The sequence below is a fragment of the Hemiscyllium ocellatum genome, chromosome 17, assembly GCF_020745735.1.
Source record: "Hemiscyllium ocellatum isolate sHemOce1 chromosome 17, sHemOce1.pat.X.cur, whole genome shotgun sequence".
Classification (NCBI taxonomy): Eukaryota; Metazoa; Chordata; class Chondrichthyes; order Orectolobiformes; family Hemiscylliidae; genus Hemiscyllium; species Hemiscyllium ocellatum.
This window is the reverse complement of record NC_083417.1, coordinates 43189504-43215094: the sequence shown is the minus strand read 5'-3', so window position 1 is coordinate 43215094 and position 25591 is coordinate 43189504. Positions and strand designations below refer to the sequence as shown.

General features: G+C 41.2%; 1 protein-coding gene across 6 annotated transcripts in view; it reads right to left on the bottom strand.

The window, feature by feature from the left end:
• Window positions 1–25591, bottom strand: part of adcy7 (adenylate cyclase 7) — a 192208-nt gene that overhangs the window by 130448 nt on the left and 36169 nt on the right. The window contains exon 1 of one of the 6 annotated variants that reach the window (XM_060838119.1): window positions 2065–2116. The exons of the other annotated variants lie outside the window; for them this stretch is intronic. The gene's annotated coding sequence lies outside the window, so the exon portion shown is untranslated. Of the gene's footprint in view, window positions 1–2064; window positions 2117–25591 lie in introns of those variants that run through there. 6 annotated transcript variants of the gene reach the window in all.

Genomic DNA, 25591 nt, shown 5'->3' with positions numbered 1-25591 from the left:
ACTGTGGCCCATTCCCTGGTCTGACAATGTTCATGCTCCTGGACCAACAGCCAGTGCTGCCTTGAACCTACTGTGCCAGATCACTTAGCTAGTGCTCTCTCCCTCAACTTGGCTGGAGGACTTCTCCCCCTTTAAGCTTTGAGACAAGTTCATTAAGTTGAAGTACATGCTGTGTATTTGCCATTTGTTGCAGATATCAGATGGAAGTCACACAGTGCTACGCAGTAACATTTCTATCCCTTTGACTGACGACTACTAGTAACCATACCAAGCTGCCTGGCTTTGCACCAGTGCTCAACAACAAGGCAAGACAGAAGGACTATGATCCTTTAAAGTGAGGAGACAAACACAAAGAAGCAAAACAAGGCAGAGATGTGCTGAAATGGGCACATTGTGAATGCTAAGGGAGCAAGTCATGGAGGCACGGTGGCTCAGAGGTTAGCACTGCTGCCTCACAGCACCAAGGACACTAGTTCAATTCTGGCCTTGGCCAGATGTCTGCGTGGAGTTTGCACATTCTCCCTGTGTCTGCATGGGTTTCCTCTGGGTTTTCCTGTTCCCCCCCACAGTCCAAAGATATGCAGGAAGTCAGATGAATTGACCATGCTAATTTTCCCATAGAGTTCAAGGATGTGTAGCGAGGTGTATTAGTTAGGGGGAATGTCGTAATAGGTGTAGAGGAATGGGTCTAGGTGGGATACTCTTCGGTGGGTCGATGTGGGCTTGTTGGGACTGTTTCCACACTGTAGGGAATCTAATCTAATCTAACCGAATCTATGAGTGCTGAGGTGCACACCGGTCCAATCCATGAGCTGGGTGCCGGTCACTGTGGGACAGCAGCAGCATTCAAATACATGGTGCTCCAAATTGCAGCACTGAAATACAAAATACTTTATTCAGGGGCTGGGAAAATTGTACCTGGGGAACTGGGTGTAAGAAACATCAGTGAGGAGATGGTTCAAGGACTAGAAGGGGCACAGCAAAAGCTGCAACAAAATTACACCAAACAGATCATACAGCCTGACATCATACCAGCATGAGATGGCATCAAACTGAATTGTGCAACTCTAAATGAAAATGCAGCCTCTCACCAACCCACCCCTTACCCATGAACTGAAATACACTGAAACAAAACATGTAAAAATGGCTAAATATTACGTGGGAACTTAGTGCAGAACTCTGGAACGGAAGTGTCCCTTTAAGCTCAAAACAAAAAAAAAATGACAACTTCAGGTATTGCAACAACTTTTCTAACTTGATTTTGCTTTCTTTCGAAACACAAGCAAAAATGCACTTTTAATTAATTTTCGCAACCTAATGATAGTTAACTTTCTCAAAACTGATCGAATGTTTCTCCTTGGAAATTCCTGCATTTCACCAAGCTTTATTGCAGACTTATTCTCAGTAATTAACTGTTTGATAATTTATTCCATTAATAGTGCATTTACATAAACAAACTGTCACCAATTACAGCTCCTCAGGCAGCAGATGACGACCAATTTAAGATTACGCTGATGCTCGCTGTAAAATTAAGATTAGCTTCCTCACGAACTGCCTCTGAGCTCAAGTACTAAGTTAAATATAATTGCTAGCTTTGTTTTTACCCACTGGAACCCAAAAACTGAACCTGTCTGAAATATGGGTTAATGAAGGTGATCTTTCTCACCAATTGCACAGCATTTCAGTACCCCACCCACATCTACATCTACATTTCTGGTTAGCTTAATGTGAAGCTGGTTACTGAAGAAACCATCATCATAGTGGTCAAAAATAGTTTTTAAAGCAGTGAAGCAAAAATGTTAAAAATAGGCGTTTATGCTGAATCCTACTTATTTACAATCGGAACCTGAGGAAAGCATTAAATTTTCACCACATAATCCTTCTTTATTTTGAAAAACCAAAATTCCAAACCACCATCGTCACAGCAGCATATTTAGCAAGCAAACATGGAACCTGAACGTTATACAATCTTCACTTGAATTTCCTTCAACTTTTGCACCACAAGTTAGTATAATACCACGACCATTTTGATTTACTGCTGCAAATTTGAAAAAGAAATCTCACCTTTGCTGGTCGGTTTGGAAGGTAGATAATATTCACAACTCCAGGTCACATTAATCCTAAACAGTTGACTAGTTATAAAGAGGCGCTCAATCTGGAATTTGGCTGCTGTTTGCAAGAAAGAACTATCTATGTAACTGGAATAAATAAAACTTTTTTCATAGATTTTATATATGAACAGAGTCCAGGAAAAAAAACAGCTTCTTTCCATCAACAAATTTTGACAGACCAGCCGTTGGCTGACTCTTATCCATCTCAGATACTTTCCCAACATTTACTGGACTTTGTTGATATAGTTTCTGAATTTACATTACAAGAAAAGGAACATCAAAGTAAACCAGAAGAAGCCAGGCAAAACTACCAGTTGGGCGGCAGGAGGCAGAAATATCAAAGTCAGTTGTGTCATTTGCTGCCGCACCCACGTTTTTTTTTTACACAACATGAGTTTGTGAATTTTTCTCTAACAGGCCCATATATCAACAAGCAATGTAATGGAATGCCTAAATTTGCATTTCAGGGGATCCGAGATGGTGGCGATCTGAATAAATCTGCCTTGCTGAGCCCTGCATCCCAGCCCAGCAGTAGGGATATTATTACGCTCCTCAACCCACCCCAACTTAACCTTTTTTTTGGAGAAAATTGATGTTGAACGGTTGTGAAACCATTTAAATCCATTTTCGGTGGAGTCTCAATTGTCTGAGCAAGATGGATACAAGCAGTAATCCGTGAGTGCCGGTTGTCGGAGTATCTCTCAACTATCCGGCAACTCATCTCTTAAATCTCCAGCAACTCATGTCATAATGCCGTTTAACTGATAATTGAATGCTGGGTTGCCTAGTGGTTTTTTTTGCAGGACCTTGGGAGCTTGCTCAGATGGTCCAGGACTCAGATGGTTGATGTCTGGATAGTCGAGGTTCTACTATAAATGCTTTTTGAGCGAGCGGGCGTGACGAAAGGAACGCATAGAGCCAAGCCCCAACACATGGGACACTCGCCAAAGGCATCAGGTGGGCCCATGACTGCGGATGCAGCTGCAGCTGTAACTCCCTCAACAGCCAAGAAAGAGGTACCTGCACAGCAGAACATCGCAGAAGTAGTCATGACGATCTGAGGGATGATCAATGAGCTGATGGAAGACAATCTTACTCAGCTGGAGCTGATTTTGGTCATGCTACAAAAGCACGAGAAGGAATTGGAAGGGCTTGGGAAGCAAGGTGAGGCAGTGGAGCGGCAGACCGCGGCTTTGGAAATAGAAGTTGAGTCCTCGGCGGAGCAGATCCAGGCCCTTGAAAATAGGTCAGGGCCTTGACTGAACAGGTTGATGATCTGGAAAATTGAGGTAGGAGGAAAAAATATCCAGGTCGTTGGGGCTGCTGGAGGGAGTGGAAGGTGGACAGCGAGCAAGCTTTTATGAAGACTGTTACAGTTTCTTGGCTGGGATGCCAAAGTGGACCAAGTGAAAGTTGACAGAGCTCACTAGGTTGTGGTGCACAGATCCAGTCTGGATCGGTGCCTCCAACCAGTCCTGGTATGATTTCAATGCTACAGGGACAAGCAAAGAGTCCTGGAATCTTCTAGAAGGATGGGGAAAGATTCACAGGCCCTGGCCTATCAGGGAACTAAGAATTGTTTTCCAGGACTTTTCTGTGGTGGTGATCCGTAAAAAGAAATCATTTGTTGAGGTCAAGAGAAAATTAAAGGACTTTGGTATTCAATATTTAATTAGATACCCAGCAGTGCTTCATATTACTCACAAAGAGACGGTGCAGTCATTTGAGTCTTTAGAACAAGTGAAAAACTTCTTGGACACTTTAAAATAATTTGGATGGATTTATATCCTGAATAATAATATGTTTGGTTTTTTTTCCTCTCTTGCTAGGTTACTTGTAAAGTTACCCTTTTCTTAAACCTGCTGCTGTTGGGGTTTCTTTTTATCCAATTAGAATTGGTGTTGATATATAGTTGGGAGTGGGCAGAGTGTTAATTATTTTGTCTGTTCTCTTCGATTGCTTTGGTCTCAAGCTAGAGAGGGGAATGGAGGTGTAAGCATCCTCTATGGGCAGGGGTTAGAATTCCCCCATTAAGTGCCTTTTGTGTTTTGCAGTTAGTTTAGTGTTTTGTGTTTTTGCTAAATAGACTCCACAAGCCTTCTTCTGAATATGTCCAGTGTGGTGTAAGTTAAATTCTTCCACTTGGCAGGTCAAAGGTGGTTTTAAAGGATCATGGTGAGCAGTGTCCTTAAATGGTGAACCTAGAATATTAGAGGAATCCATTCACCAGTTTTAAGGAAAAAGCCTCAAATGGATGTTGATGGGTGGATAATGCCCTGTTGCAGGAGACTCACCTTAATGATAAGGGACACTTGAAGTTACAGCAGAATGGGTTTGATCAGGTGGTTTTCCTCATCCTAGAAGAATCTTCTATTTAATTTAATAGACCGTGTCAAAGGTAACTATGGTCGGTTTGTTATCCTTAAGGCCCGAATACATAGCGAAGAATATGGCATTTTAAATGTCTGTCGTCCTCCAGCCCAATCCCTTAAATTTTTGACTGATATGCTAAGATGATGGTCTTTGCATCATGGCATATTTTTATGGGGAGGGGGGCGGAATCTTTAATTGCCTTACGAATCCTGTGCTGGATAGAATCACTAAAGGTCCCCCAAAAGTTTTCTCCACAATCTAAACAGTTGGGTGATTTATGTGTGGAAATCAGTTTGTACATGTTTGGAGACGTCTCCACCCTATGGGCAGGGACTTCACATTCTTTTCCAATCCTCACAAGTGCCATACAAGGATTGTTTTCCTAACTCGCACGGCTCTTCTAGATTTGATGGTATTTTGTTCAATTGGGAATATAGCCATTGCTGATCATGCAACAGTATTTTTAGTGGTCGAGATGAAGGGTAATGCAATGAGCTCACGGTACTGGCGAATGGATCCCTTCATCCTCAAGGACAGCAAGTTCATGGAGTACTTTTCTCAGGAATTTGAGGCATTTTTGGCCACCAACACGAGTACAGCTAGTAATCCGTCCATTTTTTGGGAGACTGCTAAGGCCTATGCAAGAGGTATATTTCTCTCATACTCGGCCAGTCAGAAGCGAGAGAAGGGAGACCAGCAACATCTGCTCAGAGCATGACGGAAGGTAGCTGAGACGGCATCTTACAGTGGACCATCAGTGACTAAGCAGCAGCTGCTAACAGCCCTTCGATCTGCCTTAAACCCCATGCTTATGCATACAGCCAGGAAGGAATTTGTCTTTGCAAAGCCAGGGATGTTTAAGCATGGTGACAGGCCAGGTAAATATCTGGTCAGGAAGAAGAATGCTTCACAATCTATTGCTTCTATTAGGGAAGGGAATGGCACTCTTACTTGTAATATTAAAAAGATCAATGCAGTGTTCCGGAGGTTCTATTCTGAACTGTATCAGTATGAATGTTATGAGGATAGACGGGATAAAATAGAGCCTTTTTTTAAATGAACGTGGGTCTTCTGGGGGTGTCTGCTGAGCAGGCATCTTTCCTTCATGCTCTAATAAGAGCGCAAGAGATAGAGGTGGCAGTGAGACAACTTGAAAGTGGAAAAGCGCCCGGTCCTGACCGTCTTCCCAGTGAATTTATAAAGAATTTGGAAACATACTGTCATGCTAGACATGTATAACTATTCATATAGTCACGACTGCCTCCCACCATCTTTGAGAGGGGCTAATCTCTCTCTCACATCCTCAAGAAAGGGAAGGCCCCAGAGGACTGTGCTTCTTATAGACCTATCTCACTCTTAAATTTTGATTATACAATTTTGACTAAGATTTCGGTAGGGGTTGGAAGGGGTGTTGTCCCCTATTGTTAAAGATGATCAGACGGGCTTTGTAAAGGGTCGCAGATCTTCTAATAATGTTAGGAAGTTGTTTACATGATTCAAGTGTGCCAGCAACAGTGAGCAGAAGTGGGCTGTTTAGCCCATCAAGTCTGGTCTGCCATTCAATGGAGTCATGGCTGATCTGACAATCCTCAACTCGATCCCTGCTTTTTCCCCATAACTCTTGACTCCCTTATAAATAAATAACTATTTATCCAAGCCTTGAATATACAATCTCAAAGCTCTCTGCGATCAAGAATTCCACAGACTCAGTCCAAAGAGAAAAGATCCCCTTTGGCATTGTCTTGGATGTGTGACCCCTTATTATTCGGAGATTATGCTCTTTAATCCAAAACTCTCCTGCAAAATTGAATAAAAAAACCTTTGTGGCTGCTTTAGTTTATGCTTACACCATAAAATGTAGCAACTTCACAGATTTCAGCGGTGGGCCAGACAAGAAGATACCATATTCCAAAAGCTGACAATGGATTAGCACAAATCAAAAGAGAATCATTCGAAATTGGAGTTTACTCAAGCATCCATGGCCTGAAGTACTATTTGCAAGTAGGAATTGTAAGGATTTCTTTCTTTTGAGAAGAATTCACTAAGACTTTCTCATTCCACATGTTTTTGCATTGTCTACACCACTGCAAATCACAAGAATCCTGCAACTGTATATCATGAAGCCATGCTTTATGAAAAATGATTTTACATATTTATTGGCTGGAAAACAATTGGAATTTTTTTAAGGAATGACACAAAATCACAGACAAAGATGGCTGAACATCAGCATCTCTACACTTTCTACATTCCAAAACTATTAAGTGGAATCTACCTGTCTGCAAAACCTCATAGGGACAAACTGCCTTGAAGGAGTGTGAATGGGGCCCATTCCATAACCATTAAATAAACAGCCAGACCATTAACAAGTGGATGGAAACAAATAGTTTTCATAAGCATTTGGACAGTGGGCCCATGGCTGTGAAATGAATTTGTTCAGACATCATCTAAATTATTTAAGCATGCACCAGCACTAAGCAACAAAACAACCCTTTGTGGGGTATTTAGGCAGTTGAGAAGACAGGAGGCTGTGTGTCATGGCAGCTAAACCCATGTATTTAAACAACCATTTTCTCTACAGACCAGCCCAAGCAAATGTGATGTTGAAGAAACAAGTTCCTGCTGTGGGGCTGTTCCTCTCTCTTCATTTAACAGGCAAGTTTCAAACACTGTCTGCTGTTTTTTCACTCAGTGTTTCCACAGACAGATTTTTTTAAATTAACTCAACCCTGCAGCTGCAATCTTCAGAAAATAGGTGAATCTTCGGTCTATATCTTCAAACTACCTGACACTGACCCAGAAAGACTGCCATGTTCAGCCTGAAACCAGAAAAATTACCAACCTTCAAGAACCATACACCCCTTTAACTTTATAGCACTTTAAATTTTAAGATTAGTTTCAGATTAGATTCCCTACAGTGTAGAAACAGGCCCCTCGGCTCAACCGGTCCACACCGACACTTCGAAGAGTAACTCACCCAGATCCATTTCCCTCTGACTAATGCACCTAACACTACAGGCAATTTAGCATGGTCAATTCACCTAACCTGCACATCTTTGGACTGTGGGAGGAAACCAGAGCATCCGGAGGAAACCCACACAGACACAGGGAGAATGGAATTGAACCTGAGACCCTGGTGCTGCGATGCAGCAGTGCTAACCACTGAGCCACCGTGCTGCCCATCTCAATCTCACTCTGAAATCTTTGTCTGTGTTTCTAAAAGTTAGACCACTTTATTTTTATAGACCAGCTTAATATCCATAAACATGGAAAACAGGAGTAGTGGGAGGATATTCGACCCTTCAAACTTGTTCTGCCGTTCAGTGATGATACAACTCAGTTTCCTGATCCAGCTTTCCCCTCATACCCTTTGATCCCCTTCATCCTAAGAACTAGACCTAACTCCTTGCTGAAAAAAAAATTCAACGTTTGGTCTTGTGTGGCAGAGAATTCCATACTATAAACACTATTTTAAATGCTGTTTGTGTTTAACTTCAGAAACATCTACCTATATGTGGGCAGCACAGTCGGTGGCTCAGCAGTCGGTGGCTCAGCAGTCAGCACCCACAGCACCAGGGACCCGGGTTCAATTCCACCCTCAGGCAACCGTTCTGCAAGGGGTTTGCAAATTCTCCCTGTGTCTGCATGGGTTTCCTCCGGGTGCTCCGGTTTCCTCCCGCAATCCAAAGATGTGTAGGTTAGGTGAAGTGGCCATGGGAAATACAGGGTTATGGGGGTGGGGTGGGGTGGGGTGGGGTGGGATGGGGTAGGGCAGGAGGAGTGGTCCAGGGTGCACTCAATGGGCAGTACAGCCTACCTCCACACCAGAGAGATTCTATGGTTCTAAAGGTGCACATATTTTACTGTCACAGCACATAGAATAAATTAAAAACTATCATGGAAATGTGGGCATTGGTGGATGGGTATTTATTGTCTATCCCCAACTGCCCTTGAGAAGGTGGTGGTGACTGACTTGACCACATATCCAATCAAACAAACAAACATTCACCCAATTGCCAAGTGTTCTTTTTAAAATAGAATAATTATGACTAAATAAGGCATGGGTAATGAGGGAAGCAGTTTTACCTTGTGATAATTGAATTTCTGTGTTAAATCAGTATTGAGAGTACGCAACTGAAGAATGGAGGGGAGTTCAAAATAAAATGTTGTTTCCAATTTGAGGGGAAATATAAACTGTATGTTTTAATCCATTGCGAAACAAGATGTTGAGAAATTTGTTGGACGTAATGAATTTTTGTGCCTAAAATTAGATTGCAGTTTTCCTCTGATTTTGTCAACTTATTTTGCAACGTTATTACTCAACAAAGTTAGATCTCTTAAGTCAAGTATTACAGGAAATGAAACTGGTTATGGCCGATTTTGGGGTGCTTTTTTTTTAAAAAAGACTGTCAGTATTTGAACCTCATTCAGGATGCCAGAATTGAGCTATAGTCTTGTTTCAATTTAAATCCAATCTAATCTAAAGGCTGTAACATCTTAAGGAGGCAAGCTTGATTACTTCATAGCTTGATGTCCTGGGAGAAAATAAAGTGAAACAAAATATTCAAAGTGAAGCAATGCACAGAGTCTGTCTTCAACAAAATCCTACTTTACTCCCACTCAGTTCAATGACAGCACCATAACAGGTAGTACTTATTGCATTCAATCATGTATTAACCCTTTCAAGTTCACATACAATACCAGGCAAGAGCAGCAGATTGAAATCACACCAGTTCAGGAAGTATTAGTGGAGAGCAAGCAAGCTAACATTTCTGATGACTCTTCATGACAGCAGAATACTTCCCCTAAAGGGCTTTAGTGAATCACAAGCTTTGAGAACATTTAGATTTCAATTCCACATGTTTTTTCATAAATCCAATTTAAATTCGGCCAGCTGTCTTCATGTGATCTGAATTAGTATCACAAGGGCAAGCTAATGAAAGACTCATCCAGTAAAATACCACAAAGCTACTGTTCCCATGGAGACAAGAATAACATCAAAACAGCATTTGACCAATCTCCGCAGGGAAATGTCCAACTGACATCTCTCTCCTGGCTAATATCCCAGACTCAACCATCTTCCACTGCATCATCAATTACTTTCCTTTCTCCAGAAGGTCAAAAATGGGGATCTTCACTGATGGTTGTGTGACCTACAGCTACATTCACAACTCCTCAGCTACTGAAGCAGTCTGTGTCCATATGCAGCAAAAACCAGGCAGTTTTCAGCTGAGTTAACTTTTATTTTATGAAGCTTTAGCTTGATAGCCTCCTCATTTGCTAAGTTTAAGATGATTAGTCCAATGGTTAGTCTGTAGGTTCTTGGGTTGATAAGTAGCAAGTAAAAATTCATATTCATATTACACATGCCATCTCCCCCTGACATTCAGTGGCATTAGTCTAAATGGTGTGGTGATGTGATGGTAATATTATTGCCCTAGCAATCCAGAAGCTAATACAAGTTAAATTCTACCAGTGTGGTGGGAGTTTAAATCAGGAATTGAAGTAAAGCTGCAGCATTGAATTGTTATTTTAAAAACAAACAGGTTAACTCAAGTCTTTTATGGAAGGAAATCTGCTACCTGTTTTTTTGTCCAGCCTACATATGTTCTCCATGCCCTGAAAACTTGAACCCAATTATCTTCATCAATGACTCCTCAAATATTGAAACAGACTGTGTCCAAAAGCAGCAAGACCTGGATAATAATCTAGTTTGGGTTGATCTATGTGTCACAGAAATGCCAGCCAATGACCAACTCCAACAAGAGCAAATCTTACCAGCTCTCCTTGACATGCAATGGTACTACCATCATTGATTCCCTCACCATGAACCCCCTGAGGGTTATCACAAGTCGACAAGTGGACAAATTGTATAGTTGAAACAAATATAATGGTGCTAACATATGAGCTTAAGTCCGTCACTTATAATAAAGGGTGGTGCAACCTGATAGTGCTCAGTGCGTAAGGTTTAAAATATCAGCTTATAATTTAGCTAAATTTGACTTTTCTCAAATACTTTGACAGAGATATTTTCAGTTTAATAGTATGACATCATTAACCAGTTTTATCACCACACACTGAATTGTGCAAGCATACATTTTTCACTGCAATTGGAAAATGGACAGTAAAGTTATGGATGCCTGGATTCAAACGGTTTGGAAGCAATAAATAAAGTAAAATAAATGGATAACATCATTTAAATACATTTAATATTTCAGTTTAATATAGCAGCAGACAACTGACATTGTAACCCAGTTAAGAGCAGAAGCAGTATAAAATATATTGGTGGGAAAATCCAGACTACAGAAACACAGCAAATTTACATACATAAAAAGATGACCTTTAGAACTCCTTATGGGAAATGCAATTTTGACATTCATTTTCTCTTTTTTAATAGAAATTTAACATTTTTACAAGTTTACAAAAATAAACAAAACTCTCAAGTACAAACATTGATATACAATTAAATCTTAAATATATAATAACCAAAATTTAACAAAAGAAAAATACCAAGAGAAAAAAAAGCAAAACTCAACTAATTACCAATCTAGAGCCTGAAAATGTGTTGCTGGAAAAGTGCAGCAGGTCAGGCAGCATCCAATGAACAAGAGAATCCTGATTCCTGAAGAAGGGCTTATGCCCGAAACGTCGAATCTCCTATTCCTTGGATGCTGCCTGACCTGCTGCGCTTTTCCAGCAACACATTTTCAGCTCTGATCTCCAGCATCTGCAGACCTCACTTTCTACTCCTACCAATCTAACCTACAAATAACCAGAGTGTATAAATAAGTGTCTTACATTATTCAAGTAAGAGAAAGAAAAAAAAACCAACGGATAACCCAGAAATTGGACAGTGAGATACATGCTCGGAATGTGTTAACATCAAATGTAACAAAACCCGTATTCGTGCGGGATTCCTCTCCCAAGGGGTCCCGGACCAGCCAGGTTCGCCATCTCAATTAAATAAAAGCCCTTGTTAGGATGGTCGAAATATCTGAATTTACATAATTCAAGAAGGGCTGCCATATTTTATGAAATCATTCAGTCTTTCGGTGCACCATATTTGTAAGGAAGTCAAGGGGAATACATTCCATAATTAATCTGTGCCAATTTGAAAGTCCAGGGGAACCCTCAGTCACCCAGTTTACCAAAATATTTTTCCTTGCACAGAAGGAGAGAATAGAAAATAGTCTCTTCCCGTGCATTTCCAGGGAGGATAAGTTCAAAAAGCCCAAAAGGAGAGATACGGGGTCCACGTTAATTTCCGTTCCTAAAATTTCTGTCACGGCACCTGCTACTTTAGTCCAGTATCTATGGATCTGATGACAGGTCCATAGGCAATATACAAGAATGCCCACCTCTATTTTACATTTGGACACATTGGAGATGCTCCTGCCTTAAATTTTGCCAATCGATCCGGTGCTATATGGGCCCTATGAAGTATCTTCAGCTGGATAGCCTGAGTTCTGTTACAAATGGTGATTCTTCTGGCTTTTTCCCAAATGTCATTCCATGTTTCTGTATAGATTTCTAGTCCCAATTGTCCATATCTCCCGATACTTCATCATGTAGTAAATAATAAATAGTACTGATGGAGGATACCCCCATCGGTCGTAGTACTCTACGCTCTCTATCTGATTTATAAGGACTATCTAATAACAGTCTTCTTCTGTATATAGTCTCGAATTTGGAAGTATCGAAAGAGGTCTCCATAAGGTAATCCAAATTTCTGATGCAGCTGTTCAAAAGACATCAGGATCCCATCTTCAAACAGGTCCCCTAGACATGAGGTACCCGTGGATCTCCAGAGTTTAAAAGTGGCATCTGTAAACCCCGGTTGAAATCCCCATGCTCCCACTATCGGCGCATAGGGGGATGTTTTATGTGAGTTGCCCTCATTTTGCCGCATTATATTCCAAGCTTTAATTGTGTTTAGTATTATTGGGTTTTTACAGTGATCCGTAATGATTTTCCTCTTGTCTGAAAATAAAAGGTTAATAAGTGGGCATTTTGTCCAGCCAGATTGATTGTGGATCAGACAAGACCCAATCAGCTATGTAACTTAATAGGGAACTTAACTGTTATTTCCTAAAATCTGAGAAGTCCAATCCTCCCCTTGCCTGTGGAAGCTGTAGCTTCTTCAGCTTAATGAGGGGCCGTCTATGATTCCAGATAAAATAACCCAACCAGCCATTTAATTTACGTAGTGCCAGCCTCAGCAGCATCACCGGAAGCATTCTCATAGTGTATAGGAGACGGGGCAGGACATTCTTTTTAATTAGTGCTATTCTACCCAGCCAGGAAATTGGAAGGTCTCCCCATCGCTGGAGGTCCTGCCTTTTCCTATCCAGTAAATGCACAAAGTTGGCCTTGTGTAACTGACCAAATACTGGGGTAATGAAAGTGCCTAAATATAAGAAACCCTCCAGGGTCCAACGAAAGGGAAAATGGGATTCCTCCATTAAATGGGGTATCATAGCAAGGCCACCCATTGGCATAGCCTCCGATTTTGAGAAATTAATTTTATAGCATGAGAATGCGCTAAATGTTTTAATAACTTGGATTAAGCGAGGTACGGACATCAAAGGATTACTGAGGAATAGAAAAACATCATGTGCATAAAGGGTAATTTTATGTTTACCTGTACCAATCCTCGGGGCCGTTATACTAGGATCAGCCCGTATGGCTTCTGCTAGTGATTCAATTATTAGTGTAAATAACAACAGCGAGAGAGGACATCCCTGACGGCAGCCCCTACCCACACTGAAGCTATCCGAACCTAATCCATTGGTAACCACAACTGCTTTGGGATCACTATACAATGTTGAGACCCATTTGGTAAACACCTTTCCAACCAAACCTTTCCAATGTGTAAAACAAATATGACCATTCAACCCTATCAAATGCCTTTTCCGCGTCTAATGAAACTACTACTCCTGGTATCTTTCCCTGATGGCAGGCTTGAATCATATTCAAAACCCTTCTAATATTATTGGATGATCTACGGCCCTTAATAAACCCCGTCTGATCCTCCTTTATGATATATGGCAGTACCCTTTCTAATCTCAATGCTAACGTTTTAGAAAGGATTTTAAAATCTACATTTAGCAAGGATATTGGTCTGTATGACGCGCAATCTTCTAGGTCCTTTCCTTTTTTAAGGATAAGAGAGATATTTGCCTCTTTCAGCGAAGGCGGGAGACAGCCCTGACTGTATGCGTAGTTATACATGTCCATAAGTGGACCAGCCAATATTTCTGTAAATTCTTTATAGAATTCAGCTTGAAAGTCATCTGGGCCAGGTGCCTTACCGCTCTGAAGTTGCCTGATTGCGTCAAGTATTTCTTGGACTGTTAGGGAAGCATTTAAGACTGATACCTGTTCCGGAGTTAGGCCAGGAAAGGTCAAATTTGTAAAAAATGATTGCATCCTCCTAGTCCTGTCTTCACAATCCTGTGATTTATATAAATCAGAATAAAATTTTCTAAAGATTGCATTAATCCTTTTATGATCATGAGTCAAAATACCCATACTTTCCTTGATAGACGTGATAGTTTGAGGGGCCTATTTTTTCTTTGCAAGAAATGCTAAGTATCTACCCGGTTTGTCGCCAAATTCATATAACCTTTGTTTTGCAAATAATATTTCCCTCTTAGCCATTTGGGTAAGCGCAGTGTTTAGAGCTGTCCTCCTCAGGTCCATAATCCTTTGCAATTTGATATTAGAAGGTCTATCAGCGTATGCTGTTTCAGCTGCTTTTAAGCGAGCTTCGAGCAGATGCTGTTGTTCTCCCTTTAATTTTTTCTGGGTCGCTGAGTAGGAGATGATCAAACCTCACGCATAAGCTTTGATGGTCTCCCACATCATTGATGGGTTGCTAGCCATACCGAAATTAATTTCTAAAAAGGTTTTAAATTCTTGAGAGAAGTACTTTACAAATTTACTGTCTTTCATTAGGAAGGGGTCCATACACCAATGCCAAGGGGATGGCCCATTATTCCTCGTCTTGGTTTCCATATATACAGCAGCGTTTTCGGAAATTGCTATACTACCTATTTTACAGGATGATATGGAATTTTAAAAAATCGAGGGGGCAAAAAACATATCAATTCTGGTATGACATTTATGTGGATTGGAGTAAAAAGAAAAATCTCTGCCCTGTGGATAAAGACATCTCCATACATCTACTTATCCTAATTCTTTATTCAGATCCACCAATTGTCTAGATCTGGGAGATACTCCTGCAGTACTCTTGGGAATCCTATCTATCTATTTCCGGATCCATAATACAATTAAAGTCTCCCCCTATAATTGTATGACGGACACCGAGAGCCCTCAATTTTGAGAAGGCTTCCATTATAAATGTAAAGGGGTGTGCCGGGGGCAGTACAAATTTTAAAATCCCATATTCCTCTCCATTTATAAGGGCTTTAATCAGAATATATCGTCCAGATTCGTCTTTTATCTGATTTAGGATTTTGAAAGGGAAATTCTTCCGAACAAGAATAACAACTCCCCTACTTTTTGAGCTAAAAGAAGAAAAAAAGGCCTGATCAAATCCACCCTGTCGTAATTTCAAGTGTTCTTTATCCAACAGATGTGTCTCCTGTAGGAGAGCTATATCAACCCTTTCTTTCTTAAGATTTGATAATATTTTCTTCCTTTTGACTGGCGAATTACTCCTCTTGACATTCCAGGTGCACCACTTAACCGATTGATCAACCATAATCGTCCAGACAAATCCGAGACCCCTCGGGAGGGGAAACCTTATCAAAAACACTCCGAGCATAGAGCATATAAAATTCACAAAAATAAAGGCTCTCTAATACACTCACAGCAGTATAATAAAAAAACTGTTTCTAAATAACAAAAAAAAACATATTTAAATGGAGATTTTCCCCCTTGTTCCCGAGGGTATCACTTCCTTTCCAAAGGTCCATCGTATCCTCTCCCAACCAGTGCCCCACCCTTGACCCAGGCGCTCCTCAATAGGATGAGGAAAATTCAGATATAGTACAAAGCTAGAGTTAACAGTGAGCACCCTACCCCCACCCACACCTGGATATATTTGGTAATGTTAATACCATGTATAAACATATATAACTATAAAATTACAACCTCAACAAATAATAATTAAATATAATAATACAAAATAGCAAGGGAAAACAACCCCGCTCCTAGAAACAGAGGTACAATTTATCTAAGAGAGTCCAAAAATTTCTTAGCCTTTTCTGGCAATCCGAAGTTATACACAGATCCTTCATGGTTAAAGCGCAGCGTCACTGGGTAGCTTAAGGAGTACTGAATACTTAAGTCCCTTAAACACTTCTTCACCTCATCGAATGCCTTCCTCTTTCGGACCAGTGCTGGGGAAAAGTCCTGGAATAACATGATCTTGGATCCTTTATAGATCATGGCTTGGGAATCTTTTCCAAGATTTCTAGAGGCTTCTAGGAGTATCTGCCTCTCCCTATAGCTCTACAGCTGGAACAGGACCGGGCGGGGGCACTGCACTACGTATTGCAACCCGGTAGGCCCATTCTACCCTTACCTGGCCTGATCCAGCCTCCAGAGTTAAAAGCTGTGGCAGCCAGCGTTCGATAAAAGCTGTAAGCTGGCCTTCCTCTTCCTGTTTGGGAACGCCCAGCAAACGAATATTTTTTCGACGATCTCGATTATCAAGGTCATCAAGATGATTCTCTAAGGTCCGGACTCGCTGTTCGAGAATCCGGACCTGATCCACGGCCAATTGCGCTGTAGGTTTGGAGGTCGCGGCCTTTAGCTCCGCCCCTCCGACTCAGCGCTCAATTTCTTTATTGTCTTAGTCGAGCTTTTGCAGCGCGACCGAGAGTGAGTCCCATCGATTTCGGGATTCTTCAATGAAATAGTCGATCTTCACATCCAGCTTGGAGATGATTCCCATAAGGCTTGCCACCATAGATAAGTACTCCGGGGTGGCTGTGGACGCCTCTGCTGCAGCTGGAGTGGGTGGGGGAGGGGTTCCTGCTTGCTGAGAGTTGCAGGCTCCCTTCCCTTTAGTCATTTTTACTAAAGATTAGATTGTTTAAATTTAATACTAAACAACTAATTACATTAAGTAAAAGCTATTTTAAATGATTTGGGGAGTGTGGTGGGGGTGGGTGACCCACTTTGCCCAAGTCTTGGGAGGAGCACTATAGACTCCGACTTGCTGGGTCGCCACCATCTTGGATTCCCCCCCACCCCCGACATTCATTTTCAACACTGCTAGAGTATGTAATTTTCATTCAGTTGAAGGTTTTGTCACCGTTATCTTTAGTAATGGCTTTGTGATACTTCTGCTATTCTGTGGATGAATAATTGCTCTGATTTTTAATTTTTTTAAAAAATGCTGCTCAGTTTGGAGCACAATTTCCAAGACTTATATGAGGTGACAAGAACGTTAGGAATAAGGGGTTGCCCATTTAAGACAGACAGGAGGAGGGATTCTTCTCTCAGACGGCCGAGTCTCTTGGAATTCTTTACAACAGAAAATTGGAGAGGCTGGGTCCTTGTGTATATTCAAGGCTGAGATAAATATTTTTAATTAAGGAAATCAACTGGAACGGGGAAAAGGCAGGCAAGTGGAATTGAGAACTCATTGAATGGCAGAATAGAATCGATGGAATGAATGGTCCACTTCTGTTCACGTGGCATGGTCTTATGAGATGAAACTTGAATCCATCTGAACAGTGTTATCTCTAAGTGAGGGTTGTTTACAAGTCTCCCTGCACAAATGGTCGAGATTGAACTGCAACTGCCGTCTTGGTCACCCAAAACTACAAAAGGTAACTACCCAAATACATTGTTAAGTCTAGTGCTATAATGTCACATCAGCTATAAGAAAAGGCATTGTGAATTTGTTAAACTTTTACATTGTCCATGTCCCAAAGCACTTCACATGCACAGAGATATTTTTGTAAAGCAAACATTTGTTTCACAGCCAAATATGATCAGATAATTTACATTCAGCAAGGTCCAGCAGACCAGTTAATTAATGTTTGTGGTATTGACTGAATGTTTGCCATAAAAAAAACCAGTAAAACAGTCCATCTGAACAAAAAACAGTTACCACTGACAATGTAGTACCTGCCCAGCCTCAGTGTCAGCCTAATGATGTTCGGAAATCCTAGGGTAGGATTTCAAACTTAAGGAAACAAGTGCGTCATCAGTAAACCAAGCTAACTCTAAGCCAGATACAATTCTGCTTTCAGTTTATACCACTGGCTTGCATTGATAAAAACTTAAAAACTCGAAGTGGGAGTCGGCCATCTGGCCCTTTTAGGCTGCTCTGCCATTCAATGAGATCATGGCTGAATTTTTGGGGCCTCAGCTCCACTTACCCACCCACTAACCATAATCCTTAATTCCTTTACTGTTCAAGAAGATATCTATCTTTGTATCTTTGGTCTGCCAGAGACTTGTTGGTCTTTCAGAACAAGGAATTAACCCTGACTGAGTGTTGCAGACTGGCACATTCCAAGGTCCAGGACAACATGCTGAAGGATGCACTGAAGCTTGGGGCAGCCACCACTGAGGAGCAGTGGGGAAAGATCACCATCTGAGGTCTTTCTGCTGAAGGTAATTGGAGATCCATTCAGTTACCGCACCCTCCTAGTGTCTCGAATGTATGTAAATATTGGTACTGCACGTATCAGTGAGAGTTGGATAGAATCAAACTCTAAATGTTTTGTTTTGTTTATTTGCTATGCAACTATATAGACCCAAACTGCATCTATGACAATGTATAAATACAAAGAGATTCTTATGAATAAAAGTACATTTTTGAAATTAAAAAAAAGTTGGTTGAGAGATAAATGTCTAAGACACTTTAAAGAGCTCCTTTGCTCCCCTTTAAAATAGTACCATTCCAAAACACTTCTTTCCAAATAAGCCGCCAGTGTTTTGATTTAACATTTCACATGAAATATTGCACCTCCAATAGTACAGTACCTCAGCATTAATATAGATTTTGGGTTCAAGTGAACTTGAACCTATAACTTTCCGACTGAAAGGGAAACAGCACTACTGCTGAGACACAATATAGCATAACATGAATTGGAGTCACATAGATGGAACCCTTGTGCAAGTTGGAGGTACACAATAACTGAGCATATAATGAACACTATGTTAGCAAAACTTTGTGGCTCATGGTGATTAAAAATTCAAGAAAAACTTATTTGGAACTCATGCACCTAAACTAAACACTACGTCTCACTCAGAATTAACTGCACTTAACCAATACGGATGAATCTTAAAATGTACTATATCACAGGTCTGCACGATGTACTGCAGATAAATAAAAATGGAGACATTGGCAATTCTAAATACCTTAAACAGATTTTTTTAAATGTAATTGCATAATTGTTCAATTCAAGTAAACATAAAACTCCAACGTATTAAACATATCCGGCAAAGTTTTATAAAACAGAAATAAAAGTAATACAAACAACAGCATGTGAAAGTTGCTTGTACATAATATATCATAAATGAACCTTTACCTGTTAACGACGACACATCCAAAAACAAGTGCAATTAATGACCATTTCAGCCTCTACTGAACAATATCACAACAGTAACTGCAGCACTGGAAACCTACCTCTATTCCACTTAACCACAGCTTTACAAAGAACACTACCCAATCTAAATTTTACACGGCATGAATTACATATACCATTTCTTTGATGAACATACAGTTCATGGAAAAAAAAGGCATGATGTCAGTGAGTTTCACAGTTTCCATTCAGATACTTAAGGTGCAGTACTAATTCCCAGAAATTCCCCAATTCAGAGCCTGATGGGACTAAAAACTATACACTTTAGATTAATTCTACTCTGGAATTTCCTAGCCTGGAGCCTCCTGTTCAGAAACAATGGAAATAATGGCTACCTTCAGAATCATGAAATGTTACTTCATCTATTGGTGAGCATGGATGGGTTGGACCGAATGGTCTGTTTCCACGCTGTACACCTCTATGTCTCTATGACTCTAAGTTTCACATGCCTTATGTACTGATTCTGAGATGCCCACAGGAAACATTCAAATTGTAACAGTGACAATGTATAAACGACAAGTTTCAACAAGAATTGTTCAGAATTTGAGTTATAGTCATGTACTACTGGAATCAGTATTAGTTATTCTGTGAACAATAGCAGATGACATTCTTCTTAGGTAATCCATTGGGATTGAGGAGGACTTGTTTCCACTCGAGTTTGTTGGTTTTGGAGATGGGATGCGAGTCCAATGCTCAATCTGCACACACTGCCAGTATGTGGGCAGGCAGTGCTTGGAAGAAGGACCAGGAAGTTGGGTTTTCAGGAGATTGTGTTCTCTGTGATGTCTTAACTTGGCCTCTGCATGTACCCAATTTCCATTATAGTCAGTCACAAGTCAGAAATTCTGGAAGCATTTCTGCTGTCCTCCTGGGTGACTCCTGCCACAAAGAGTTTGGGTAGAGCAGTTGTTTGGGAGTCTGGCTTCTTACAGAGGAATAACATGCGCTGCCCATCAGAACTGGCTTTGAGCAATTAGCATCTCATTTCTGGGTATGTTGGTTGGGAGAGAACATAGCTGTCGAACCACTTTTTACTCTTGCATAGGCACCTCTGATGGTACTTCTCTGGTGCTTTTAGATTAGATTAGATTAGTTACAGTGTGGAAACATGCCCTTCAGCCTAACAAGTCCACACTGACCCACCAAAGCGCAACCCACTCATCTACATTAACTCCTTTACCTAACACTGCGGGCAGTTTAGCTTGGCCAATTCACCTAACCTGCACATTTTTGGACTGTGGAAGGAAACCGGAGCACCTGGAGGAAACCCATGCAGACACGGGGAGAATGTGCAAAATCCACACAGTCAGTCAGTCGCCTGAGGCAGGAACTCTTCTTGAAAGGTTGCTCCTTGAAAGGCAACCAAGTCTGTGAAGTATACAAGAGCACAGGGATAAAGATGAGGGGGAGAAAGCTCAAAGGAGATGTGAGGGGCAAGATTTATACATAGGTTCTGGAATGTGCTGCCAGGGATGGTGGTGAAGGTAGATACAATAGAGGCATTTAAGGGGCTTTTAGATAGGCACATGAATAAGCAAGGGATAGAACGACATGGACCCTGAGAAAGCAGAAGGGATTAGATTAACTTGGTTCACGTTCAGCACAACATCATGGGCCAAAGAGCCTGTACCTGTGCTGTACTGTGCTCTACATTCCATCAACTGTGACCATTATCTCAGCTTTGAGATTCTGTTCCTCAAATATTTTGTTTTCTTCAGTTGACCAATGATTACGTTTCCACATGACATCTATGCTTGCCTTCATTGAGAGACACACTATAAATGCATAGTGGATTTGCAAAGAAGTCTGTTGCACTAAATACATTTTAGGGATGTTTAGAGAAAGATCTTTATGAGAGTGTATTAAGCTTCTCAAAAACATTTAGCATTAGTTAACATCAATCCTGTTGGCTGGAAATGATTGAGGAAGCTTTTTATAGATTGTATTTCCAAGACCGAACTAATAACTTCAGAACAGAGATGCTGCACTTAAAGAAAATGACAAAAACGCTACAGGAGTATGTTCATCCAAACACTACATGTAGAGTATGCCAATCGCACAAGATTCTGGAAATATCATAAATTAATCGGAGGTAAGAAGCACAACAAGTTAAATAGAAGACCAGGGGGGATCCAAGATGGCGGCGACCCAGCAAGACTGAGTCCACAGTGCTCTACCCAAAACTTGGGAAAAGTGGGCTATCTACCCCCACCACACTCACGAAACCATTTATAATAGTTGTTAACCTTAAATAGTTACCTATTAGTACATTTAAATAGTCTAATACTAGCTGGAAAATGAGTAAAGGAAAGGGAACAGGCGGCTCTAAGAAAGCAGGGACCCCTCCCCCACCCTCTCCCTCTTCATCTGCAACAAAGGTGTCTTCAGCTACTTCAGGAGATTTACCAATGAAGATGAGCTTTGAGGAGATGTTTGCCAGGTGGGAGGCGAAGATTGATGCTTTTATCGATGAGTCTCGGCAGAGCAGAGAAGCACTATCAGCCGAGCTGCAGAAGCAGGGCAGAGACATTCAGGAATTGGAGTGCCGAGTCAGAGAGGTGGAGTCGAAGGCCGCAGCCTCAGAGACTGGGATAAAATCAACAGCCGACCACATCCGTTTTCTCGAGAATCGAGTCCAGAACCTAGAAAACCACATTGATGACCTCGAAAATCGATGTCGTAGAAAAAATATTCGGTTGTTGGGCCTGCCCGAGCAGGAAGAGGGAGGTCAGCTGACAGCATTCTTAGAGCATTGGCTGCCACAACTTTTAAATCTGCATAATGGATCAGGCCAGGTAAGGGTAGAATGGGCCTACCGGGTCACAGTACGTGGGCCCGGCTCAACCCAGCGCCCACGCCCGGTCCTGTTCCAGCTGCAGAGCTATAGGGAGAGGCAGATGCTCCTGGAAGCCTCAAGAAATCTGGGAAAAGATCCCCAAGCTATGACCCACAAAGGATCCAGGATCATGCTGTTCCAGGACTTCTCCCCAGCTTTGGTCCGAAAGAGGAAGGCATTCAATGAGGCGAAGAAGCGTTTAAGGGACTTAAATATCCAGTACTCCTTACGATATCCAGCGACGCTACGCCTTAGCCACGAAGGATCCATATATAACTTCGGATCACCGGAGAAGGCTAAGGAATTCTTGGACTCTCTTAAATAAACTGTAAGGGATTGTGGACGCTGGTCTGCCTTTCCCATTATTTTGGTTTACATCCCTTCATCTTTTCTTATCTTATATATATGTTGGGGCGTTTGGTTAATGTTGATGGGGAGAGGTGGTTACCTTATTCTATTTTACTTCTGTTTTTCGGAGCGGGGTTGTTTTTCTTTCCCCTGTTATTTTGTGGTATTATATTTAAGTATTACATGTTGAGATTGTAATCTTATAGTTATATATGGTATTAATATTCCCAAATATATTTAGATGTGGGTGTGGGTGGGGGTGGGGTGTTCACTGTTAACTCTAGCTTTATATTATATTTGAATTCTCCTCATTTTATTGAGGAACACCTGGGTCAAGGGTGAGGCACTGGTTGGAAGAGGGTAAGATGGACTGTGGGAGAGGAAGTGACGCTCCCTGGGAACAAGGGAGAAAATCTCCAATTCGGAATGTTTTATATTTTTTATACTTAGAAAGAGTTTTTTTGTTATATTGTTTTGAGTGTATCAGAGAGTCTTTACTTTTGTAAATCTTGTATGCTCCATGCTCGGGATGTTCTAGATAAGGTTTCCCCTCCCGAGGGGTCTCGGATCTGTCCAGATGATTATGGCTGAACAGTCGGTTAAGTGGTGCACCTGGAATGTCAGGGGGAGTAATTCGCCAGTTAAAAGGAAGAAAATATTATCAAATCTTAAGAAGGAGAGAGTTGATATAGCTCTCCTACAGGAGACACACCTGTCGGATAAAGAACACTTAAAATTACGACAGGGCGGATTTGATCAGGCCTTTTTTTCCTCTTTTAATTCAAAAAGCAGGGGAGTCGTTATCCTTGTCCGGAAGAACTTCCCTTTGAAAATTCTAAATCAGATAAAAGACGAATCTGGACGATATATTTTGATTAAAGCCCTCATAAATGGAGAGGAATATGGGATCTTAAATGTGTACTGCCCCCCAGCACACCCCTTTAAATTCATAACAGAAGCTTTTTCAAAACTGATGGCCTTTGATGCCCGTCATACAATTATAGGGGGAGACTTTAATTGTATTATGGATCCGGAAATAGACAGGATTCCCAAGAGTGCCGCTGGAGTATCTCCCAGATCTAGACAACTGGCGGACCTGAATAAAGAATTAGGATTGGTAGATGTATGGAGATGTCTCCATCCACAGGGTAGAGATTTTTCTTTCTACTCTAATCCACATAAATGTCACACAAGAATCGATATGTTTTTTGCCCCATCGATTTTTCTAAACTCTATAGCAACCTGTAAAATAGGTACTATAGCAATCTCTGACCATGCCGCTGTATACATGGAAACTAAGGTAAAGAACAATGGGACATCTGCTCGGCATTGGCGTATGGACCCCTTCCTGATAAAAGATAGCAAATTTTTAAAGTACTTCTCCCAAGAACTTAAAACTTTTTTAGAAATTAATACTGGTACGGCTAGCAATCCGTCAATGATGTGGGAGACCATCAAGGCTTATGCACGAGGTTTGATCATCTCCTATTCAGCGACCCAGAGGAAAATGAAGGGAGAGCAACAGCGTCTGCTCGAAGCTCGCCTAAAAGCAGCCGAAACAGCATACGCTAATAGACCTTCTATCACAAAATTGCAGAGGATTACAGCTCTTAGGACAGCTTTAAACACCGCGCTTACTCAAACGGCTAAAAGGGAAATATTATTTGCGAAACAAAGATTATATGAATATGGCGACAAACCGGGTAGATACTTAGCATTTCTTGCAAAGAAAAAGAAAGCCCCTCAAACTATTCCGACCATCAAGGAAAGTACAGGTACCCTGACTCATGATCATAAAAAGATCAATGCGACCTTTAAAGAATTTTATTCTGAACTATATAGATCGCAGGATTGTGAAGATAGGATTAGGAGGATGCAGTCATTTTTTAAAAATTTGACCTTCCCGGGCCTGACTCCGGAACAGGTGTCGGCCCTAAATACCCCTTTAACAGTTCAAGAAATACTTGAGGCAATTAGGCAACTTCAGAGCGGAAAAGCACCGGGCCCGGATGGTTTTCAAGCTGAATTCTATAAAGAATTTACAGGAATATTGGTTGACCCACTTATGGATATGTATAATTTTGCGCATAGTCAGGTCTGTCTCCCGCCCACGCTGAAAGAAGCAAATATTTCTCTTATCCTCAAAAAAGGAAAAGACCCAGAAGATTGTGCATCTTACAGACCAATATCCTTACTAAATGTAGACTTTAAAATTCTCTCAAAAATGTTAGCACTAAGACTAGAAAGGGTACTGCCATATATTATAAAGGAGGACCAGACGGGATTTATTAAGGGCCGCAGATCATCCAATAATATCAGAAGGGTCTTGAATATGATCCAAGCCTGTCATCAGGGAAAGATACCAGGAGTAGTAATTTCATTGGATGTGGAAAAGGCATTTGATAGGGTTGAATGGTCATATTTATGTTACACATTGGAAAGGTTTGGCGTTGGACAGGTGTTTATCAAATGGGTTTCAACATTGTATAATGACCCCAAAGCAGCTGTTATTACTAATGGGTTAAGATCGGATGGCTTCAGTGTGGGTAGGGGCTGCCGTCAAGGAAGTCCTCTCTCACCATTGTTGTTTACACTGATAATCGAACCATTAGCAGAAGCCATCCGGACTGATCCTAATATAACGGCCCCGAGGATTGGTACAGGTAAACACAAAATTACCCTCTATGCAGATGACGTTCTCTTATTCCTCAGTAATCCTTTAATGTCAGTGCCTCGTCTAATTCAAGTTATTAATACATTTAGTGCATTCTCAGGCTATAAAATTAATTTTTCAAAATCGGAAGCCATGCCAATGGGTGGTCTGGCTATGATACCCCACTTAATGGACGGATCCCCTTTTCCCTTCCGTTGGTCCCTGGAGGGCTTCTTATATTTAGGTATTTTTATCACGCCAGTATTTGATCAGCTGTATAGGGCTAATTTTGTACAATTAATGGAAAGGATAAGGCAGGACCTCCAGCGATGGAGAGACCTTCCGATATCCTGGCTAGGGAGAATAGCATTAATTAAAATGAATGTTCTGCCCCGTCTCTTATATCCTATGAGAATGCTCCCGCTGATGCTGCCAAGGCTAGCCCTACGTAAATTATATGGCTGGTTGGGCTCCTTTATTTGGAACCATAGACGGCCCCTTATTAAGCTGAAGAAGCTACAGCTTCCACAGGCAAGGGGAGGACTGGACTTCCCAGACTTTAGGAAATATCAGTTAAGCTCCCTACTAAGTTACATAGCTGATTGGGTTTCATCTGATCCACAATCAATTTGGCTGGATATCGAAGCCTCCCAAGTAAAATACCCACTTATTAACCTTTTATTTTCAGATAAGAGGAAAA